General features: G+C 35.7%; 1 pseudogene; it reads right to left on the bottom strand.

Annotated features, from left to right (window-relative positions):
- Positions 1–14,548: 14,548 nt before the first annotated feature.
- LOC116900420 lies at positions 14,549–15,477 on the bottom strand (annotated as a pseudogene).
- Positions 15,478–23,857: the final 8,380 nt, after the last annotated feature.

Below are 23,857 nucleotides of genomic sequence, written 5' to 3'. Positions count from 1 at the left end.
CATAAAGGTGTTAACATCTTTTCAACATACTTATTTTAATCTCCTTGGATATAATAATAATTTATTGAAGTTTCCAGATGAGAGGGCAATTCTGTTTCTCAGTTTTAGAAGAAGATCTGGGATACTTATCATGAAGATTTTACTGGCTATATGGTTTCACGTTTCTTTCTTTCTTTTTCTTTCCTTCTCTCTCTCTCTCTTTCTTTCTTTCTTTCTTTCTTTCTTTCTTTCTTTCTTTAATAAGATAGCATTTTATTAGTTAGAAACCATTATAAAAACAGCAATGATATGGGGTAGTTCAATGGAAGATGCACGTATCAATAAATTCTGGGAAAGTTTAGGACCTTGGTTGGGGACCCATGGTTAGGACATGTTGGACTAATAACAACAATAATTAAAAGGCTCACATTGCAGACCAATATCATTTGAGGGTCTGGTAGAAATCAATAATGGCTTTATGATATTAGTTAGCCTGACTCATATTAGACTGACCAGAAAGAGGGAGGAAGACACTGACCTGGGGGAGGGAGGACAGGATAAAATTTACTTTCTAAAACTGATGACAAGTCTCTGGGAAATGAAAATCTTCCCAACCCTCTGTGTTTCCCTGCCATGCTTTTTGTATAAAAAAGTATTTTCCATGTGTTGTAAAGATTTTGGGGGATGAAGTGAAGATTCTTAGACAAGGGAAGCAAAACCAAGAGTCTTTCCCAGAGAAATAACAAAATAAGTCTTTGTCACCTACTGCTGTTAGTTATAACAAATGTAATTGACAAGTTATTCAATCACATCATTTGCTCAGAATCTTTACCATCACCTGCCATCTTTAGACTTTTTGACAAGATCTTTTTAATTTGCTTATTTTTTTAGAAGCATACTCATGAGTAGTGAAATTATAAATTTCTATCCCTCCTTTGTAAATAGGCAAAAATAAAATGATAAATTACACAGCAAGTCTCAACAAATGAGTCATAATTAGTAATTTTTGAAAAGGCAATATACTAAATATGATATGATAATTTTGGAAACTGAATAAGATGCTAATATTTTCACAAACTCCTGAAAATATAAATTAAAATGTATATCACTTGAAATAAAAATTATTTGAAAGTTAATATATATGTACTATTTGCTTGACAGTTTAACCAAATTCATCAAATGTTCAAGATTTTTTATTATTTTTATTAAATTTTGAGACTCCTTAGTTAATAAAAGATAGTTCTGCAGAGAAGTTCATCATTCATGTCATTTATAATGTATTCATTATTATAAAATCCATATGACATAAAAGTTATCATTTTACCCACTTAAAGCACACAATTCATTATTATGTTGCATCATGCTGTTTGTGAATATTAACCTCACCCATACAAGAATTATTTTCTTTTCAAAGACTTAAATGAAAACAAATAATTTACTACTTCTCCATTCAGACTTAAACAGTTATTAATTCTACTTTTTGCCTCTATGGATATGACTATTCTAGGTATCTGTCATAACCAAAATATTTTGAGTAGGAAAGAGTTTATTTCATCTTATATTTCCATGGAAAAGTCCATCATGGAGGGAAGTCACAGCAGGAACCCAGGTAGGGCAGGAAGCTATGGCATGAAATGAGTTTGAAATTGAGTCAGTACTGGCACCGGAATGCTACTTCTAGCCTGCTGAGTTTACGTTCTTATGCATCCCAGGACCAGATGAGCAAAGGCGGAATCTCTCACAACGGGCTGGCACACACACATCAGTCAGTAATCAAGACAATGTTGTATAACGAGTTTGATGGGACATTTGCTGAGTAGAAATTCCTTTTCTCAAAGAGCTCTATTTTGTGTCAAGTTGACCATGGAAGAAAGGAAGAAAGAAAGGAAGAAAGAAAGAAAGAAAGAAAGAAAGAAAGAAAGAAAGAAAGGAAGAAAGGAAGAAACAAAGAAACAAAGAAACAAAGGAAAAGAAAGAAAGAGTGAGAAGTAGGGGATAGTTTCTATTCAATGTGGAACAAGGGTAAAAGAGGACATTTAAATCATATTTGTTATCAGATCTCCAGCAGAATATGCATCAGATGAAGGTTTTATGCCTAGCTAATTGAAACAAATAATGTACACTTATAAAAACCTATATAAATGGACTGATGTAGGTAAATTCTCCCATCTGTCAAAAGGACATTTAGTAAAAGAATACATACCAACCATAAACAATGTACTATTGGTAGCCAAGTAAAGCTTGGAATAGGTCTTCCCAGTGAAAAATATATCAATTTATTGTTCAATGCCAAATGGAAAATGGCAATCCTGAAATAAGACATACGAGTAGCATCACGTTGATTCACTGAGTTATATTTATAATATGCACAAATACATGTGTGTATACAATGATAATTGCTGAAAAACAAACTGCCATGACTTTGAAGGAAAGCAGGGTGAGTTTAGAGGAAGAAAGGAAAAGAAAATTTTAATCTCAAAAATAAAATAAAGCAAAATAAAGTATGCATGCAAGTTCCTAATAGATAAATGTGTGAGAAACTTTTTCTTGGAGAAACACAACATACTCATCTAGATAGGGAACCCACAGCAGTCAAAAGTTACAGGTACCACCAAAGTCCAATGTGGCCAACCAATGAGTCTTGGCAGGGAGTGTGTACAAGAATGTGGGTGAGGAGTTAGTTACAAGAACAAAAATGACTCAAAGACAGGTCCATCACCTATTCCAGTATGGTGAAAGGTTTCAGAAGCTGAAAACCTGGTGCCTACTGCACCTCCAAGCAGATCAACAGGTTAAAAATTTCCTTTCTGGGTGACTCAGTGTTCTCTACTTCTTCTTGGTCGGGGTGTGTTTTGCTTCTTCTAGCCAGTCTTTGTAGTTTGCCTTATTGAGAGTGATTCTCAGCAATCTATATTGTTTACTCTTGGAAGGAAGGAGGCCTTCTAAATTTGGTCAGTTTCAGGAACTTCCAGAAGTTCTTGTGAGTTATTTACTGTATGTCAGAAGGAGCGACTTTGTAGAATCATATATCTCAGAGGAAACCTATACAACATACTGTTTTCAGCATCACCAGTCATTAGAGAAGTGCAAATGAAAATTCCAAAGGGTAATATTTCATCCCAATTACAAATGTTAGTATAAAAATACTAAAAATTACAAAAGTTGTTAAGGATATAGTAAAAGTTTAACTCTTGTAACATATTAAGGGATGTAGGTTAACATAGACATTGTAAAGAAACATTTGGAGATTTAAAAAATTAGAAATTACATACTGAGTGCATCTACACATGAAAAAAATTATACCAAAGACACTATAATTATTTTGTTTAATTAACAATAAGCAAGGTTTGTAACCAAGTGAAGTTACCATCCAAAGCTATTTTTTATGTAGAAAACAGTCGACAATGAAGTGATATACATCTATAACAGAAGGGTTTTAAAGCATTACAATGAGATCAAATATTAAGGGAGTGTTATGTTGATTGGAATAAGCTGCGGATAAGGCAGATACCACATGATCTCAGTCATACTAGAAATGTAAGACAGTAGAAATCAAAGAATTAGTAGATACAGTGTTTCTAAACGTCAGGGAGTGGTGGGTATGTCAGAGGACAAAGTAAGATAAAAGGATTGACTCCCAATCTATTGCACAGTATTATGACTACAGATAATATAGCAATATATTTTAAAATTTAAAAATATTTAATACATTTTCAACTACTATTATCTTCTATGCACTTATTCTTCATGTATATGCCTATTTATCATCTTTTTATCTATAATAATTTTAAGTTTTAAATTATAGCCATGTACAATTTTAATTATTCATAAAAAGATAGAAAGGTGTTTGAGTAAAGCAAGATAATACAGAAAATTCATATAAACCTTATTTAACACATTTATAAATGTAGAAGTTTAAAAATACATTCATAGTTCAATAATAATTCAGATATTTTCCATTAGACATGCAATTGAATGAACATTACAAATTATATTAAGTTTTTACAGATGCATTATGAGTATTCTGAAATCCATCGTCACACAAGAAGTTGATAAATGTTGTTTCTTTTGCTTTCCCAGGAGGAGTATTTATCACTAATGATGTAAAACACAGGAGTCTGGGGAAAGTCATTTTCTAATATGTTCCCTTATTTTCAATTAAGAAACAAAAACTAGATAATGTGAAGTAATTCATTTTTAATTTGTCTCCTTAGATTTTGTGGAAAAATGATGGGTCACAATTACAAGTTGTACTATTTTGGTATACAGATTAAACATCTTTAAGTTTTCATCTATTTTTAATTTTAGTGTTTATATGTATAAATCTTATTGTTTTGTATGTCTACACATGATAAGTTTACATGCCCGTAGAGTCCACAAGAAGCATTATAACCTTCGGATCTGTAGTTACTGATTATAGCCACCTGGCACATGGAACTATGGAAGATGTTTTTAATTTAAACAATAATAATATATTGCCAATACCCATAGGTTATGGTCTTCTTGGGATACAAAGAAAAACTGTGCTTATTCTAACTCTAAAATTTCTCAATATATATAATCCAACACATAAACATTTCTTTTATAAAGGGAAGGAACACGATGATAAAAATTGAGACAAATAACTTGTTTTACAGAGAAAATTAGAAAAAGACAAATCCCAAGTTCTGGCTTACATTGCTCAATGAGTTGAGGATAATACAACAGGAAAAGATGAGTATTTGTAGGCATTAATGTAAGTGTTTACATGTTCTGCTGAACACCTTCTATTCTCACTGGTGGCCTCAGCTCAGAAGGATTTACCTACATTTGCGGAGGAAAGTATTATGGACTTCTGTCAGGGCATGCTACTGTAAGACAATGCTAATTCTCCTTATGGACTATTCCTACCACTGTGATTAGCTTCTAGACCTAGAAGTGGACTAATGTGTACTTTAAAGTGTGACCTGTAAGCAGGTTTCCAATTTTCAAAGGGCGGCATATTTAGTTTAACTGGAAACATGTATGATAATGATGAAATAGCTACAAAATATGTCAGATCGACTGTATTGATGCACACACAGTGGGTTGATATGCATCATTTAGTGCTACGCTCCAGGCATTGATGCATGGTTCTGTTGAAATGTGAGGCAACCAACATGACTAATCATGTATACAGTAAGTGAGAAATATATAAGCAATTTTACACAGAAAATAAATGTATAAACCAATGACAACAATATAATGTATCTGATCAGGTTGCATGGGAAAAGTTGGGGAAAGGAAAAAAATAAAGGGAGAAAATGATGCACTTATATTTTACTTTTTAAAAATTTAAAACACAGAACTTCTGGTTCCTATCTGTGCTGGGACTAGAGCCACAGATTTGAACCCAATCCCACATAGCCCACACCCATTGCAGCTTGACTCCCCAATATTCTGACACATCCAGCTGCACAGGTAAGACCATAAACTCTGCCCCAAAAACCAGCATACTAAGAACCCTGAGACCTGGGGAAGCAGATTTCTTGCGCAGCCAAAGACCAGTAGGCCTTCTGGTTTCCATCCAGCGCTTGACCCAATCTCACACAGGCCATACCCCAGTTGCCGTTTGAATCCCAAGGTATTCTAGCATATCCTGGATCACCGGATCATAGGATCACAGGTTCATGGGAAGGACAGGATCCAGTTAGACAGAGGGAGGCAAGATAGCACCAGAGATAACCAAATGGTGATGGACAAGAACAATAACACAAGCAACAAAAACCAATTTGACTTTACAACAACAGAACTCAATTCTCCAACCACAGACACACCTGGATACCCCAACGCACCTATAAGGCAAGACTCAGATCTAAACTCTCATTTCATGAAAATGTAGAGGACTTTAAGAATGACATAAATAAATCCCTTAAAGAAATGTAGAATACAATCAAACAGGTGAAAGAATTGAACAAATCCATCCAGGATCTAAAAATGGAAATAGAATTATTGAACAAAACTCTAAGGGAGAGTCATGGAAATGGAAAACCTAGGAAAGCAAACAAGAGTCATAGATGCAAGAACCATCACCAACAGAATATAAGAGATAGAAGAGAGAATCTCATTGGCAGAAGACAGAATAGAGGACATTGACGCAACACTCAAGGAAAATACAAAAGAAAAAAGCTTCTATCTCAAAACATTCAAGGAATCAAGAACACAATGAAAAGACTGAACCTCCGAATAAAAGGTATAGAACAGAGTGAAGATTCCAAATATAAAAGGCCAGCAATAAGTCCAAGTGGATCAAGGACCTCCACATCAAACCAGATACATTCAAACTAATAGAAGAAATAGTGAAGAAGCATCTCGAACACATGGGCACTGGAGAAAATTTCCTGAACAAAACACCAATGGTTTATGCTCTAAGATCAAGAATCGAAAATGGGATCTCATAAAACTACAAAGCTTCTGTAAAGCAGAGGAATGCCAAATGGCTAAGAAACACCTAAAGAAATGTTCAACATTTTAGTCATAAGGGAAATGCAAATCAAAACAACCCTGAGATTTCACCTCACACCAATGAGAATGGCTAAGTTCAAAAACTTGGGTGACAGCAAATGCTGGTGAGGATGTGGAGAAAGAGGTGCAATCCATTGTTGGTGGGATTGCAGACTGGTACAACCATTCTGGAAATCAGTCTGGAGTTTCCTCAGAAAATTGGGCATTGAACTACCTGAGGACCCAGCTATATCTCTCTTGGGCATATACGCAAACGATGACCCAACATATGACAAAGACACGTGCTCTACTATGTTCATAGCAGCCTTATTTATAGTAGCCAGAAGCTGGAAAGACCCCAGATGCCCTTTAACAGAGGAATGAATACAGAAAATTTGGTACATCTACACAATGGAATATTACTCAGCTATCAAAAACAATGTCTTTATGAAATTTGTAGGCAAATGGATGGAACTGGAAAATATCATCCTGAGTGAGGTAACCCAATCATAGAAAAACATACATGCTATTCACGCATTGATAAGTGGATATTAGCCCAAATGCTTGAATTACCCTAGATGCACAGAACACATGAAACACAAGAAGGATGACCAAAATGTGAATGCTTCACTCCTTCTTTAAAAGGGGAACAAGAATACACTTGGGAGGGAATAGGGAGGCAAAGTTTAGAACAGAGGCAGAAGGAATACCCATTCAGAGCCTGATCCACATGTGGCCCATACATATACAGCCACCAAACTAGATAAGATGGATGAAGCAAAGAAGTGCAGGCTGACAGGAACCGGATGTAGATCTCTCCTGAGAGACACAGCCAGAATACAGCAAATATATAGGCGAATGCCATCATTAAACCACTGGACTGAAAATGGGACTGCCGTTGAAGGAATCTTAGAAAGGACTGAAAGAACTTGAAGGGTCTTGAAACCCCATATGAACAACAATGCGAACCAACCAGAACTTCCAGGGACTAAGCCACTACCCAAAGACTATACATGGACTGACCCTGGGCTCCAACCTCATAGGTAGCAATGAATAGCCTAGTAAGAGCACTAGTGGAAGGGGAAGTCTTTGTTCCTGCCAAGACTGAACCCCCAGTGAACGTGACTGTTGGGGGTAAGGCCGTAATGGGGGGAGGATGGGGAGGAGAACACCCATAGGGAAAGGGAGGGGGAGGGGCTAGGGGGATGTTGGCCTGGAAACTAGAAAAGGTAATAATGATTGAAATGTAAATAAGAAATACCCAAGTTAATAAAGATGAAAAATATGTTATAAAAAAAATGTACTAAAATAAAAAAAAAGGCCACCAAACATCTTCAACAAAATTATAGAAGAACACTTTCCTAACCTAAAGGAAGAAATGCTCATAAACACAAAAGAAATGTACAGAAATAAAAAAAAAAAAAGATGTGTCCAGAACGAAATTCCCTTCGTCACATAATAATTAAAACATTAAATGCAAGAAAAAACAAAGAATATTGAGAGCAGTAAGGGAAAAAGGTCGTTACATATAAAGGAAGACCTATCAGAATTACACCAGACTTCTCAACAGAGATGCTAAAAGACAGAAAATCCTGGACCATGTCATACAGAACCTAAGAGAACAAGACTTCCAACCCAGGCTACTATACCCTGCAAAACTCGCAATTAACATAGATGGAGAAACCAAAGTATTCCAAGAAAAAAAATAAACAACTTTAAACACTATCTTTCCACAAACTCTTCCCTACAGAGGGCAATAGAAGGAAAAGTCCAATACTAGGAGGGAAACTATACATACAAAGAAAAGACAAGAAATTAATCTTTTTACAAGAACATCAAAAGAAAAGAAATATACAAACATAATTCTACCTCTAAACACAAAAATATCAGGAAGCAAAAATCTTTGGTTTCTAAGAGCTCTGAACATCAATAGACTCAATTCTCTAATTAAAAACAAAACAAAACAAAACAAACAAAACATAGATCCTGAGTTCAATTCCCAGCAACTACATAGTTGTTCAAAATCATCTGCAATGAAATCTCATTCCCTCTTCTGGTTTGTCTGAAGACAGTAATGATGCACTCACACATGAAATAAATAAATATTTTTATAAATAAAAAAATAGACTAGCAGACTGCATACATAAACAAGATCCAGCAGTTTATCCATACAGGAAACACACCTCAGGATTAAAGACAGATATTACCTCAAAGTAAAAGGATGGGAAAATATTTTCCAAGCAAATGGTTCTAGTTCACAAGTTGGAGTAGTCATTCTAATATCCAACAAAGTAGACATTCTAACAAAATCTATCAAAAAAGATGAAGAAGGACACTACATACTTATCAAAGAAAAAACCCACCAAGATGAACTCTGAAATTTGAACATCTATACCCAAATGCAAGGACACACACATTTGTAGAAGCAATGTTACTAAAGCTCAAAGTACACACTTAAACTCCCACAATAATAATAGGAGATTCCAACACACCATTCTCTCCAATGGACAGAGATTATGGAAACCAAAACTAAACTGAGACACAGTGCAACTAAAAGAAGTTGTGAACCAAATGGATTTAACTAATAGCTACAGAACATTTCAATCTTAAACAAAAAAATATACCTTTTCTCAGCATCTCATGGTAGTTTCTGTAAATTTGATCATATACTCAGACACAAAACAAGCCTCAACATATTCAGGAACATTGAATTAATACCATGTTTTCTATTACACCACAACAAACTAATGCTGGTCATCAATAACAACAAAAACAGCAAAAAGCCCATATACACATGAAATCTGAACAATTATCTACTAAATAATAAGTTGGTCAAGGATGAAAGAAAGAAATTAAAGAATTTTTGGAGTTCAATAAAAATGAAGGCACAACACATCCAAACTTATGGGACACAATGAGAGAAAGAAGTACTAAGAGGAAATCTCTTGCCAAAAGCAATCTATATATACAGTGTAATCCCCATCAAACTCCGAACTAAATTCTTCATAAAATTAGTAAGAAAAATTTGCAAATTCATTGTAATAACAACAACAACAAAAAACTCAGGATAATGAAAACTATCCTCAACAATAAAAGAATTCCTTGGGGAGTCACCATACCGGACATTAAGCTGTATTATAGAGCAATAGTGATAAATACTGTATGGTACTGTCTCAGAGACAGGGGTTTGATCAATGAGGTACAACTGAAGACCTAGAAAAGAACCTACACACCTATGATCACTTGATCTTTGACAAGGAAGCTAAAACCATCCAGTGGGAAAAGGTAGCATTTTCAACAAATGGTGCTGGTTCAACTGGAGGACAAAATGTAGAAGAATGCAAATTAATCCATTCTTATTGCCCTGTACATTGTTCATTTCCAAGTAGATCAAGGATATCCACATAAAGCTGGACAAACTTGACCTATTAGAAGAAAAAGTGCATAAAAACCTGGAACACATGGACACTGGGGAAAATTTCCTGAACAGAACACCAATGGCTTATGCTATAAGATCAAGAATTAACAAAAGGAAGCTCATAAAATTGCAAAGCTTTGGTAAGGCAAAGGACGATGTCAATAGGACAAAATGCAATCAATAAATTGGGAAAAGATCTTAACCAATCCTACATCCAATAGAGAGCTAATATCCAATATATAAAAATATCTCAAGAAGCTGGACTCTAGAGAATCAAATAAACCTATTAAAAATAGGGCACAGAGCTAAAAAATTATCAGCTGGGGAATATGGAATGACTGAAAATGTACCTAAAGAAATGTTCAATATCCTTAGTTATCAGGGAAATGCAAATCAAAACAACCCTGAGGTCCTACCTCACAGCAGTCAGAATAGCTAAAATCAAAGACTCAGGAAGAGAACTACAGACCAAATTCCCTTATGAATATTGATGCAAAAAATGCAATAAAATTCTTGAAAACTGGATCCAAGAACACATGAAAATGATCATCCTCCATGATCAAGTAATCTTCATCCCAGGAATGCACAGATTGTTCAATATACAGAAAGTCATCAATGTAATTCACTATTTAAACAAACTCAACGGGGGGCATGATCTCATTAGATGCTGAGAAAACATAGACAAAATTCAATACCTCTTCATGGTTAACTCTTAGAAAGGTCAGGAATTCAAGGTCCATACCTAAACATAGTAAAAGGAATATAGCGCAAACTGGTAGCCAACATCAAAGTAAGTGGAGAGAAACCCACTAAAATGAGAGATTAGTCATGGCACCAGTTCTCTTCCTGCCTATTAAATAAAGTACTTGAAGTCCTAGTCAGAGCAATCAGAAAACAAAAGTAGGTCAAAGGGATACAAATGGGAATGGAAAAAGTCAAAATATCACTATTTGTGGATGATATGATAAGCAACCCCAAAATTTCTACCAGAGAACTCCTACAGCTGATAAACAACTTCAATGGAGTGGCTGATCACAAAATTAACTGAAACAAATCAGTAGCCTTCCTGTGCACAAAGGATAAAAGGGTTGAGAAAGAAGTTAGGGAAATGACACCCTTTCCAATATTCACAAATCATACAAAGTATCTTGGTGTGACTCTAACCAAGTAAGTGAAAGATGTCTATAACAGCAACTCCAAACCCCTGAAGAAAAATATCGAAGGAGACGTCAGAAGGTAGAAAGATCTCTCGTGCTCATGGATTGTCCGGATTAATATAGTAAAAATGGGCATCTTACCAAAAGCAATCTACCAATTCAATTCAATCCCCATCAAATTCCAACTCAATTCTTCATAGGGTTAGAAAGAGCAATTTGCAAATTCATTTGGAATAACAATAAACCTAGGATAATGAAAGTATTCTTAACAATAAAGGAACTTCTTGTGGAAAACAACATCCCTGACCTCAAGCCATATTAGAGTGTAATAGTGATAAAAATGGTATGGAATTGAAGACCCAGATATGAACCTACATGCCTTTGATCACCTGATCTTTTGCAAAAATTTAACACCATCCAGTTGAAAAAAAGACAGCACTTTCAACAACAGTGCTGGTTCAACTGGCTAACTGTTTGTAGAAGATTACAAATTGATCCATACTTATCTCTTTGACAAAGCTTGAGTTCAGGTTGATCAAGGACATCTACATAAAACTAGATATGCAGAATCTAACAGATGAGTAAGTGGGGAAGAGCCTTGAATACTTGGGCACAGGGTTAAACTTCCTCAACAGAAAATGAATGAATTATGCTTTAAGAGCAACAATCAACAAATGCAGCCTCTTGATATTGGAAAGCTTCTTCAAAGCAAAGGACACTGTCAATAAGACACATAAGCAACCCAAAGTTGGGGAAAAGTTATTTTCCCATCCTACATCTGATAGAGTGCTAATATCCAGAATATACAAATAACTCAAGAAGTTCAACTCCAGAGAACCAAATGATCCTATTTCAAAAATGGAGTACAGTGCTAAATAGAGAATTCTCAACTGAGGCTTCTCGAATGGCTGAGAAACACTTAAAGAAATTATCAATATCCTTAGTCAGCAGCAAAATACAAACCTTGAGATTCTACCTTATGCCAGTCAAAATGGCTGAGATCAAAACTCAGGTGACAGCAGATGCTTGCAAGGATGTGGAGAAAGAGCAACACTCCTCCATTGTTAGAGATTGCATTCTGGTACAACTACTTTGGAAATAATTCTGGCAGTTCCTGAGAAAATTGGACATGGTACTACCTGAAGACACAGCTATAACATTCCGGGGCACATACTCAAAGATGCTCTAACATATAATAAGGACACATGATTCACTGTGTTCTTAGTATCCTGATTTATAACAGCCAAAAGTTGGAAACAACCCAGGTGTTCCTCAACAGAATAGATACAGGAAAATGTGATACATATATTCAAAGGAGTACTACATAGTCATAAAAAACAGTGACTTCATAAAATTCCCAGGTCAATGGATAGAACTAGACACTATCATCTTGAGTGAGGTAATCCAGAAGCAAAAGAATACACATGGAATGCACTCAGTAATAAGTGGATATAAGCTCAAAAGCCAACAAGGCCCATATACAGCCCATATAACATATGGAGCATAGAAGGAAGGAAGACCAGTATGTGGATGCTTCAGTCCAGTATTGAGGGGGGAACAGGATGCTTGTGAGAGGTGGAGAGAAAGGGCCACTGGGACTGAGAAAAGAGGGGGAATAAATAATTGTGGCAGCATCAGGATCTGGAAATGTGAAAAAGGTACAGAGGGTCAGGAAATTGAACAAAAATATGTAGCAGTGTGTTGAGGAACTGGGTATAGCTACCACAGGGTCCCAGACACCAGGAAAAAGTGGGCTCCCAGGACTCAATTGGGATGACTTTACCTGAAATGCACAGAAAAGGCATAGATAGATCCTTTAGAGACCTCCACCAGCAGATAGGCATGGCCCTCAGTTGAGGGATGGTGACACCCACCCACCTCAGGGTTTTAACCCAGAAATATTCCTGTCCAAAGAACAGGGACAAAAACTGGAACAAAGACTGAAGGAAGGGTCAACCAGGGACAGCCCCACCTGGGGATCTATCATGTCTGCAGACACCAAACCCAACACTTTTGTTGTGGTCAAGAGATGTTCGCTGACAGGAACCTTGTGTGGTGGTTCCTGATGAAGACTGGCCATCAGTTGACCAATGTGAATTTGGACGGTGGGTGTCAACTTTCAGACCTAGCCCAGAGATTCAGATAGGGCAGCTGGAGGAAGAACTGGAGGAGCAGAGGGGGACTGTAATCCCCTTGGAAGAATAACGTAGGCTTGTCTGACCACCCAGTTCTTCCAGAGTCTAGCCCACCAAACAAGGAGTGTACCTAGAAGGATCTACGACTACAGATACGTAATTAGCAGAGGATGGCCTTGCCTAACAGCAATGGGAGGGGAAGACTTTAGCCCCGGGGAGGTATAATGCTCCAGCATAGGGGGATGCTGGAGAGGTGGGGCAGGAGAATGTAGGTAGGTGGGGGAGCACTCTCATACAGGCAAAGGGGAGGAGGGGGGTGGATGTGGGATGGGGGGGCTTGTGGAAGGGTAATCAGAAAGTGGGATACTATTTGAGATATAAATGGAATGATGAATAAAAATAAAAAAAGAAAGAAAATTACAACATAATTATAGGTGAGCAAGTCGTCTCAGGGTGCAATATCTGGCTAGCCTGATAATTGGCGTTTGATGTTTGGAACTACACAAATGTGGAAAGAGAGATGACACTACTGAGTGGTCTTTGAGTTTCTACAAAAGTAGCAAAGTATGTATGTACAATGATGTCTTAACATCATAGTAGTAACAACAAAGGAAACAACAATAGTAAAAACAGTCAATATATCCAAAAGATTTGAAAATAAAAATAAGGCAGAATGGCTTTATGAATATGGAAATTGGGATCATAGCATGATCTATCATGTAAATCCTACACATAGGAGAGACTAGGACATAATTTTATTCAAAACTGTTAACAAGTTTATGAATGAGTAGATCAATGCCCTTAACTGTTCTTTAATCATTACTCCCTTCAGTTTACTTCTACAGTAGAAAAAACATGTTGTAAGTGGAAAAATATCTATGAATGGAAAAATATGAGAGTATGAAATTTCAAAGGGTCAATGGTCAGGACTTACCTTCCAAAGACATTATTTGTATGGTTACGTAATAAAGGACATGAAAGGAGAAAACTTTAAATTTAGCTCATGAGATCAGGGCTTTTCTAGAAGAGGTCAAATATAATTATAAATGTAAGTCAGAGGGAGATAGCAGAATCTCTCTGTCTCTCTCTATCTCTGACTCTCTATCTCTGACTCTGTCTCTGTCTCTGTCTCTATCTCTGTCTCTGTCTCTGTCTCTCTCTCTCTCTGTGGGTGTGCATGTGTGTTTGTGTGTGTAATATGTATATGTATTGACAATAAAGCAACCTAAGTTAGATTTTTCCTATGTGAGGTCTAATTTCTGCTTCGCTTAGTGTAACACATGAGTAGTAATTATTTGTTTTTTTTTTGTTGTATATGTAAGACTTTCATATTAAGATCATCCAAACTGTCCATTCCATTCTTTCTCCAGTCTATCAGAAGACATATGATTATTGCTTTATTTGTCATCTGAATGAACTTTTGTACTAAACAATTTCCAAATGGCATTTTTCATCTGAGCATTTCTTAAGGTATAGATTAATGGGTTTAACATGGGAGTTATCATAGTATAAAACATAGCAACTGCTTTATCAATGGGTAATGTAGCTGCAGGTCTCATGTAAACAAATATGCAGGGCACAAAAAATAAAACCACCACTGTAATGTGAGAAACACAGGTAGAGAGAGCTTTGCGCCTTCCTTCTGCACTGTGGGTTCTTAGGGAGTGAAGGATGACCAGGTAGGAGACAAGCAGTAGAAGGAAGTTTACAGACAGATGAAGCCACTGTTGGCAGCAACAAAAAGAGTCCTAGAATGTGGGTATCAACACAGGCAGAGCAACAGGGGGGTTCAGATCATACATAAAGGGTCTATGACATTGGGGCCACAGAAAGGTAATCCAATAATGAAAAGGATTTGTATACCTCCATGAAGAAAGCCTCCAACCCACGACACACCCACAAGGATGTTACAGAGTTGTCGGTTCATGATGGTTGCATAGTGCAAGGGTTTACAGATGGCTACATAGCGGTCATAAGCCATCACAGTAAGCAAGATAACCTCAGCTCCTCCAAAGAAATGTTCTGCAAAAACTTGAGTCATGCACCCATTGAATTTAATAGATTTCTTTTCATGGAGTGAATCAGCAATCAGTTTAGGTGTATTAACAGAGGAGTAGCAGGCATCAATAAAGGAGAGATAGGCGAGGAAGTAGTACATCGGGGATCCCAACAGTTGGCTGTTTGTAATGGTGATTAGAATAAGCAAATTTCCCACCACAGAGAAGACATAGATAACCAAAAACACAACAAATACGATTTTCTGCATGTGTGGATTCTGTGTGAGCCCCAGGAGAACAAACTCGCTTACGTTGTTCCTAATTTCCATCTAGTTTATGAGACAGTCAATCATATTTCCTAGAAAAAAACTAATAGAACTTCATGTTTATATAATTTCTGTATTCTAATAATTAATAACTTAGCTTCAGTTAATTAATGAAATATATCGTTTGATTTTAAAACTGCAGAAAGAACTATGGATACTTATGATTATTTAAGACTATAGAGTAGTCTTTTTAGTTAAGCTAGAAATAAAGATTATCAACATAATCTGTGTTGTATTCATATTAAATAGACAACCAGAAAATTTTAATCATGATCTGAGTAGAAGGGTAGAGCAGATTTAAGTAGTAAAATTCCTTATACACTAACACCATACACTGAGCCATGGCTTTTTTAAATAACCTGGCATTCATTGAGAAGAAGAAGGTAGATAATTAGTCCCAATATTAGAATATTAATAGTAGCATAAAATTACTTATAAAAATGCCAATAATTTAAACTAAGTAAAAGTTTCATGTTTTAGATAATTATATAGACAACAAAAAGCTATAAAGTGGAATAGCAACATATATGAAGGGTTTAGTAGAATTACTGCTGAGGCTATAGTGAAGGAATACAGGTACAAGAATCCATAATACTTAATAAGAACATGTGATAAGTCTTAAATAGTTTTTGACAATTCTGTGCTCCTGCACTGGTTGTTGCTAAATACTTTACACAGGAGACTGATTTTCTTTCTTTATGTAACCTTTGTTGTTGCTATTTTTCTGTCCATTCAGAGAAAGGGAATATGATGTATTTATGTAAACTAAACATCAAATAAAACCAGTAAATTGTGCCTGTTCCTAAGAACTTTTAAAAAATGAATAGTGGTTCAGTTCTTCATATACACAAAACAGGTGGTTGTCATAATATCTCTCCAAATTGTTATAAGTTCTACTATGTATTCTGATAGTAGAGCAATTAATTTTTCTACCTCAGGTAAGCAAAAAAATTGGCAGTATTATATTACTTTGTTTCTTTCAGTTTTTTTTATCTCCCAAATGTTAAAGTGTTGTGCAATTCAAAACATCCAACTGTATAACTCATACTATCATGTAACAGAGGTGTTGGTTCACAAACTGCTTTAGATATGACTTAATGATTTATTTACTTGAATACCATTTATGAAATAACTTCTTTTGAGCCAAATTCATGGGCAGACGGGATCATAGTCCATCTTTTCTCCTCCTCATGTATTATTATTTAGTAGAGGCTATAAAACACTGGCAAACACTCTGGAAATGTGCTTCAATTTCCAATTACATCAGTTCAAGAATTGTAGTCACCAAATGAGAATTCTCATACTTTTTCTTGTCACTCACCTTGGGTTCATTTTCTGGAAATTTGCACACTTGCTTCAACATCTGTGTATAAAATGAGAACAAGAATGGTATTGTATAATTTAGTATGTGAACTGGTTAAGATAGGGAAGCAGGTTTGGGAGCAACTACAAGACTATAAATTATTTTTTAAACATGAATACAGTTACAAGATTAGCATAACTGATAACATGGCAGCAGTATACAAAAACATTTAATTTTCCAATAAGTTTAAGAAAAATTCCATTTAATACTTTGAAAGAAGCCAGAGAAAAAAATTTTAATATAGAATTTCTCTGTGTAGTTCTGGCTGTCCTGAAACTCACTTTGTAGACCAGGCTGGCGGTGAACTCAGAGATCTGAATGTCTCTGCCTCCCAAGTGCTGGGATTAAAGGCATGAGCTATCACCATATGGCTAGAAGCCACAGAGATTTGTGAGATCGATAGGACGTTAACACCAGAATGAATTATCTGTGTTTATGCTTTGAATAAATAGCTTATATATTTACTCATTTAATATTTGTATTTAGTTTTTTTTTGTGTGCTCAAACTAAACATTGCGCTCAATACTATGAATAGCCTTAGTTGTTAAAAGGTGTATCTCAGTGTGAAACAGAAATAGGTACATCTAATCCACATAATCATCTATAAGTCTTTTATCATTAATAAGTACAATAAGTAAATGCAAATTACTTACCAAATGTCTTAAAGTGTTAGGGTGAGGATGATATATTCTGTGACTTTATTTACAAACTCTGAAAATAAAAAATCAAACTCCTATGTAAAACATTACAGTATTTACCACATATCAGCATTAATAAAAGATTTAACTCAGCAGTTCCAGCTTTAAGTGAGCACTGTGAGTGTTCAGAATAAAGCTACCCAGGAAAGAAAGACTTTCAATATGAAATATGCAACACATTTCTAGATATCAAATCATCACATCTTTCGTAGTGTCTCCATAGAAACATCTTTCCTTTCCTCCATAAACCTAAAAATATTTTATAGACAGTAGTATGATGTTTGAATCTGGAATGCATTCTTTTAATGAACTATGGAGACATGATCTTTGATTTCCGATTCTGGTCATTCACCTGAAAGGCAGGGGCTGGCAAATTTGCAGATACGTTTACAAAGGATCCACTCCATTCAAGGTGAATCTTGCTGAGGGTATATTACATACAAAGAGACATTTGTATCCTTCATTGAAAGGGTATTTAAAGAAGTTCCCATGAATTTCAATAATCTTGTTATTTTGCTTTCTCTCTCAGGAATTAATTAACTTCTTTGATGGGAAGGTCCTGTCTTAGAATCCAGTGTGACTCACTTAACTCTTCAATGGGGAGTAGTATCCTGCAAGCACAGAAAGAAAGCAGGTAGTAGATCCCTTTCTCTAATAGTTTGGTTAAGAATACTCAGTGCCATGTAAACAACAGTGTCTTCAATCTAACATGGACACCATGAATGCAGCTTCCCTTGTGATACATATGACAGGGGAAATAATTGTATTCATACCAATGTGATCCTATTCCTGAAAACTTGCTTAATACCTAAACCAAGAAGTCTCAAAACTGACAGCTGTTTTAAAGTAATAACTTCAAAAACTTTTTCTCACATACTTCTGAGTGCCTTGGATTTTTGTAGAATCTTTACAATTCTGCATGTTATACTCATCACCATATTATACTTCTACTTATCACATATTTTTCTTATCACTAGGATACTTCAAATGACCCTATCTCAAAACAAAACAAAACAAAACAAAACAAAGTAGAGCAAAACAACTCAACCACAAAAAAGGAATTCACATTTATTCCTTTGTATTGTTGGTCATTATTCACCATTTAGTTATTTCTTAGGATGATTAGTTTTAAATTATTGCACTTATTAAATTTTAAGACTTGATTTTATGTAGCTTAGGCTGCCCTTGTACTCACTATGAAGCAGAACATTATATAAACTCTTGATCTTTCTACCTCTTATTCCCGAGTTCTTACTCCCCTGTTTTGAATTTTTTTTTCATTTCTTCAAATAAGCCTTTGACAATTTAATAGAGATATAATCCATGCTTTCTTCTCTGGTGCCTTTAGTTGTGAGCCTTGACTCTGTAGGTGGAAACTTCTCTCTAGTTCCATTATGATTACACTTACCCACACCTACCCTTATCTATTCCCCAACACATTCTGAATCCAACCTTCCTATTAATATCTCTCACATGTTCTTTCTTCCTTTCCCTCTTCCACTTTTCTTGTGACTGAGTTTAACTATGACCATCCCAGTGACTAGAAATAAGGGGTTAGCATTATGCACTGGAGTTTGGTAGTGTAACTAGTCAGTTTGCATATGAAGCTAATAACTCTCTCTCTCAGCATTAATTAATAGTTTACAGATCAGTAGGCATGTTGGGGATCAATGACACTCTCTCCATTCCATGAATAATGTTGCATGGCCTGTCTTGTATGATCCTGGTGCAGATAACCACAGATATTCTAAACTTATGATCTCAATAGGTGTGACTTCGCCAAATAGCACTTCATAGCTTTTCTCTCAATCCTATGGCTCTTATGATTTTTTAGGCTTCCTCATCAAGAATTCTTTCATCTAAGTTGTAGTGGGGGTGAACTGTATAGGGCCGAGCTTTCAACCATCAGTTATTTCAAGCACCTTCAGTAGCCATTTGACTAAATTCAGTGAATAGAGAGACTTCTCTTGTCATTTCACTGCTGCAAATGCATATAAACATGGATATTTAAATTTACTTTGATTCTACTTGAAACTAGCAACAATGGTGATTTTTTTCTGGGACCCCATAACTTCACTATCTTTCTTCTTTTGACCAAACTTACAGGATTAGGCATAAATGTGTCCATTGGAGTAGGCTTCAAACCTCATTACAAAGCAGCTGTTTATTTCCATCATAGTCATTCCACAATTTTAGAAGCAGTCACACCCTACAAGGTTCACAACGGGGTGAAAACAAATTTCTCTGAGCTACCAGCCTACATAACACTTTCCAGACCCTTACAAAGGACAGAACACCCAGTTCTATTCTAGCCTGATTTCTCTCTGCCCTATAACCAAGGAGTTTGGTATCTTCAGCACTAAGGCCCTAACAGATGTTTTTGATGGGCCCGCAAGAACAATGGAAATAAGCTATCTTGTTTGGGGTCTTCTCTCTAGATAAATAATTTATAGGAAAATATCTCGCACATGGAACTGTAATTTTTATTTGACAACTCATGACTGGTGTCATTATCATTATCCACCCTTATACTTCCATTCAAACTTATTTTTTAAACAATGTTTTAATTAGCTTACAGAGAAGTAGGTTCCCATCTATCTTCTACTTGCATTACAATTTAAGTTAACACCCACTCCACTTCTACCTATCACCTATTTCTTGTACATATTCACTATTCAAGTCTTATTACTGAAGGATTTTTCTAATTCTACTTTCACTTTGTGTCAGTTCTATGATCTTGCCTTGTTCAAGTCTTTTCCCCTACCCAATGGCTGTTTTTTAGCTTCTTGGCCTCTCTCTCTGTTCCAAATTAAACACAAAATTAATTCAAAGCTATAATCTTTATTTTGAGAAAAATATATGTGACATTTTCTTTTCAGACTTAGAATGTATATATATATTACTGTAAATTTCATATTTGCATCTATCCCTTGTTTATATGTATCTCATTTTCTTTATCAGTCATCAATTGATAGGCATCTGAGCTAATTCCCTCTCTCTCCATCTAATGAAGGGAAGATAAGTGGGCATGAGTATGTCTGAATCTCTACTCTAGAGTTGTATCTCTACTGCAGAGTATAAAGTCCTTTGAGTATATGTCCAGGAGTTTGTGTCTGACACATTTTGAACATCTGATTTTAGCTTTGTGAGGAGTGTCCACACCAATTATCATAATGGCTTCATGAATTTACATCTCCCCTGTAGGAGGACAAAGTGCATAAAGCTTATATTCTTGATAAAGGCCATTCTTACTAGAATAAGATGAAATCTCAAAATAGAATTAATTTGGCATTTCTCTGATGGCTATGGGTTTCTCCCATTTGTTGAAATGTATATTGGTTAATTGCAATTATTTTTAAGAGCTTTTCATTAATTTTTAGATTATGTTTGGAGTATTTTCAGTTTGGAGATTATAACTTAATTATATTATCTCTCTCTTCCCATTCCCCCTTCAAAACCTCCATATCTCCATCCCCACTTTCCTTCAAAATTGTGGCTTTTATAAAAAAAGTTAACTTTATTTCATTCATTCTATTTTTGCATTTATCATTTATTTATTTTTTGAAGCTCCACACATTCTGTTTTATTTACTTTTTCGAATATCAATTATATTATTATTTTTCTTTTTTTCTCCATCTTTATTAAATTGGGTATTTCTTATTTACATTACAATTTTTATTCCCTTTCCCGGTTTCCAGGCCAACATCTTCCTAACCCTTCCCTCCCCGCTTCTATATGGGTGCTCCTCTTCCCATCCTCCCCACATTAACACCCTCCCCCCCAACAATCACGTTCACTGGGGTTTCAGTCTTGACAGGAACAAGGGCTTCCTTCCACTGGCGCTCTTACTAGGCTATTCATTGCTACCTATGAGGTTGGAGCCCAGGGTCAGTCCCTGGAAGCTCTGGTTAGTTGGTGTTGTTCATATGGAGTCTCAAACCCCTTCCAGTTTTTTGAGTCCTTTCTCTCAATCCTTCAATGGGTTCCTGTTCTCAGTTCAGTGGTTTGCTGCTGGCATTCGCCTATGTTTTGCTGTATTCTGGCTGTGTCGCTCAGGAGAGATCTACATCCAGTTCTTGTTAGCCTGCACTTGTTTGCTTCATTCATCTTATCTGTATATGTATGGGCCATATTTGGTACAGACTTTGAATGGGCATTCCTTCAGTCTCTGTTCTAAACTTTGCCTCCCTAGCCCCTCCTAAGGGTATTCTTGTTCCCTTTTAAAGAAGGAGTGAAACATCCACATTTTCCTCATTCTTCTTGAGTTTCATGTGTTCTGTGCATTTAGGGTAATTCAAGCATTTGGGCTAATATCCACTTATCAATGAGTGCATACCATGTGTGTTTTTCTGTGATTGTGTTACCTCACTTAGGATATTTTCCAGTTCCATCCATTTGCCTATGAATTTCATAAAGTCATTGTTTTTGATAGCTGAGTAGTATTCCATTGTGTAGATGTACCACATTTTCTGTATCCATTCCTCAGTTGAAGGGCAACTGGATTCTTTCCAGCTTCTGGCTATTATAAATAAGGCTGCTATGAACATAGTTGAGCATGTGTCTTTGTTATATTGTTGGGGCATCTTTTGGGTATATGCCCATGAGAGGTATAGCTGGGTCCTCAGGTAGTGCAATGTCCAATTTTCTGAGGAACCTTCAGATTGATTTCCAGAATGGTTGTACTAGTCTGCAATGCAACCAACTATGGAGGAGTGTTCCTTTTTCTCCACATCCTCGCCAGCATCTGCTGTCGCAGGAGTTTTTGATCTCAGCCATTCTTACTGGTGTGAGGTGGAATCTCAGGGTCGTTTTGATTTGCATTTCCCTTATGACTAAAGATGTTGAACATTTCTTTAGGTGCTTCTCAGCCATTTGGCCTTCCTCAGCTGTGAATTCTTTGTTTAGCTCTAAAACCCATTTTTTAATAGGGTTATTTGTCTCCCTGCAGTCTAAGTTCATGAGTTCTTTGTATATTTTGGATATGAGCCCTCTATGAGTTGTAGGAATGTTAAAGATCTCCCAATCTGTTGGTTGCCACTTTGTCCTAACAACTGTGTCCTATGCCTTAGAGAAGCTTTGTAGTTTTATGAGATCCCATTTGTTGATTCTTGATCTTAGAGCTAAGCCATTGGTATTTTGTTCAGGAAATTTCTCCAGTGCCCATGTGTTCAAGATTCTTCCCCACTTTTTCTTCTATTACTTTGAGTGTATCTGGTTTGATGTGGAGGTCCTTGATCCACTTGGACTTAAGCTTTGTACAGGGTGATAAGCATGGATTGATCTGCATTCTTCTACATGCTGACCTCCAGTTGAACCTGTACCATTTATTGAAAATGCTATCTTTTTTCCATTGAATGGTTTTGACTCCTTTGTAAAAAATCAATTGGCCATAGGTGTGTAGGTTTATTTCTGAGTTATTTCATTGATTCTTAAATATAACCTAGTCAACCTATTGTCACTCAGTTAATATAACCTAAATAATGCTAGCTTACATGTTCTCAAGGCTGAACATTTGGTATAACTTAACATGTATGTGTATATATGTTATGTACATTTATATATACATATAAATGTATATATATTGTATATTTTGGATATGAGCCCTCTATGAGTTGTAGGAATGTTAAAGATGTACATTTATATATATACAAATATATATTCTATAGGTTTATTCTTATTTTCTTTGTAGTATGCTTGATGACTAAAGATTCTTAAGTCAGTTTCTTATCAATATATTATTGAGCTTTAGAATTAAAAATACTCCATGAAGTCAGTTTGATACAAAACAACGAGGTTTTATTCCTTTATTCATTTATATTAGATGATTGTGTTGGTTTTGTTTTCTCTTCTTTTTCCCAAGTTACTTATGATTTGATTTTCTCTGGATCTCAGTATTTCTTACTCAGACACACAATCTACATCTAATCTTAAATGATATTCTGAACTCTATTTTCATTTTTATTGCATCTATCATTAATTACTTCTAGTTACAAATATGGTTGTAGGTCAAGGTCCATTGATGATGTCTTAAGAAATTATATATTTCATTATTTCTGTGGATAAAATGACCCGCTGGTAACATCTCAGGGATCACTTTGATGTGGACACTGGTGGAGAAATGGGTGTACCTTACCGAACCTATGCTACAGTCATGAAGTATGTGATTAGGTTTTCCATTCTCTTACTGGGACTAATCTTTTTAGTATTCTCTTATTAGTTATGGTTCTCTAGAGTAACTGTTCTTAGTAGGCTCTAATGCTAGTCATGCAATAGACTTGCTACTGAGTGTGAGAATAAGCAAGCAGCAATAGTGAGTAAGTTC

The sequence above is a fragment of the Rattus rattus genome, chromosome 5, assembly GCF_011064425.1.
Source record: "Rattus rattus isolate New Zealand chromosome 5, Rrattus_CSIRO_v1, whole genome shotgun sequence".
Taxonomy (NCBI): Eukaryota; Metazoa; Chordata; class Mammalia; order Rodentia; family Muridae; genus Rattus; species Rattus rattus.
The sequence above is the reverse complement of the archived record's forward strand: the minus strand, read 5'-3'. Positions and strand labels throughout refer to the sequence as shown.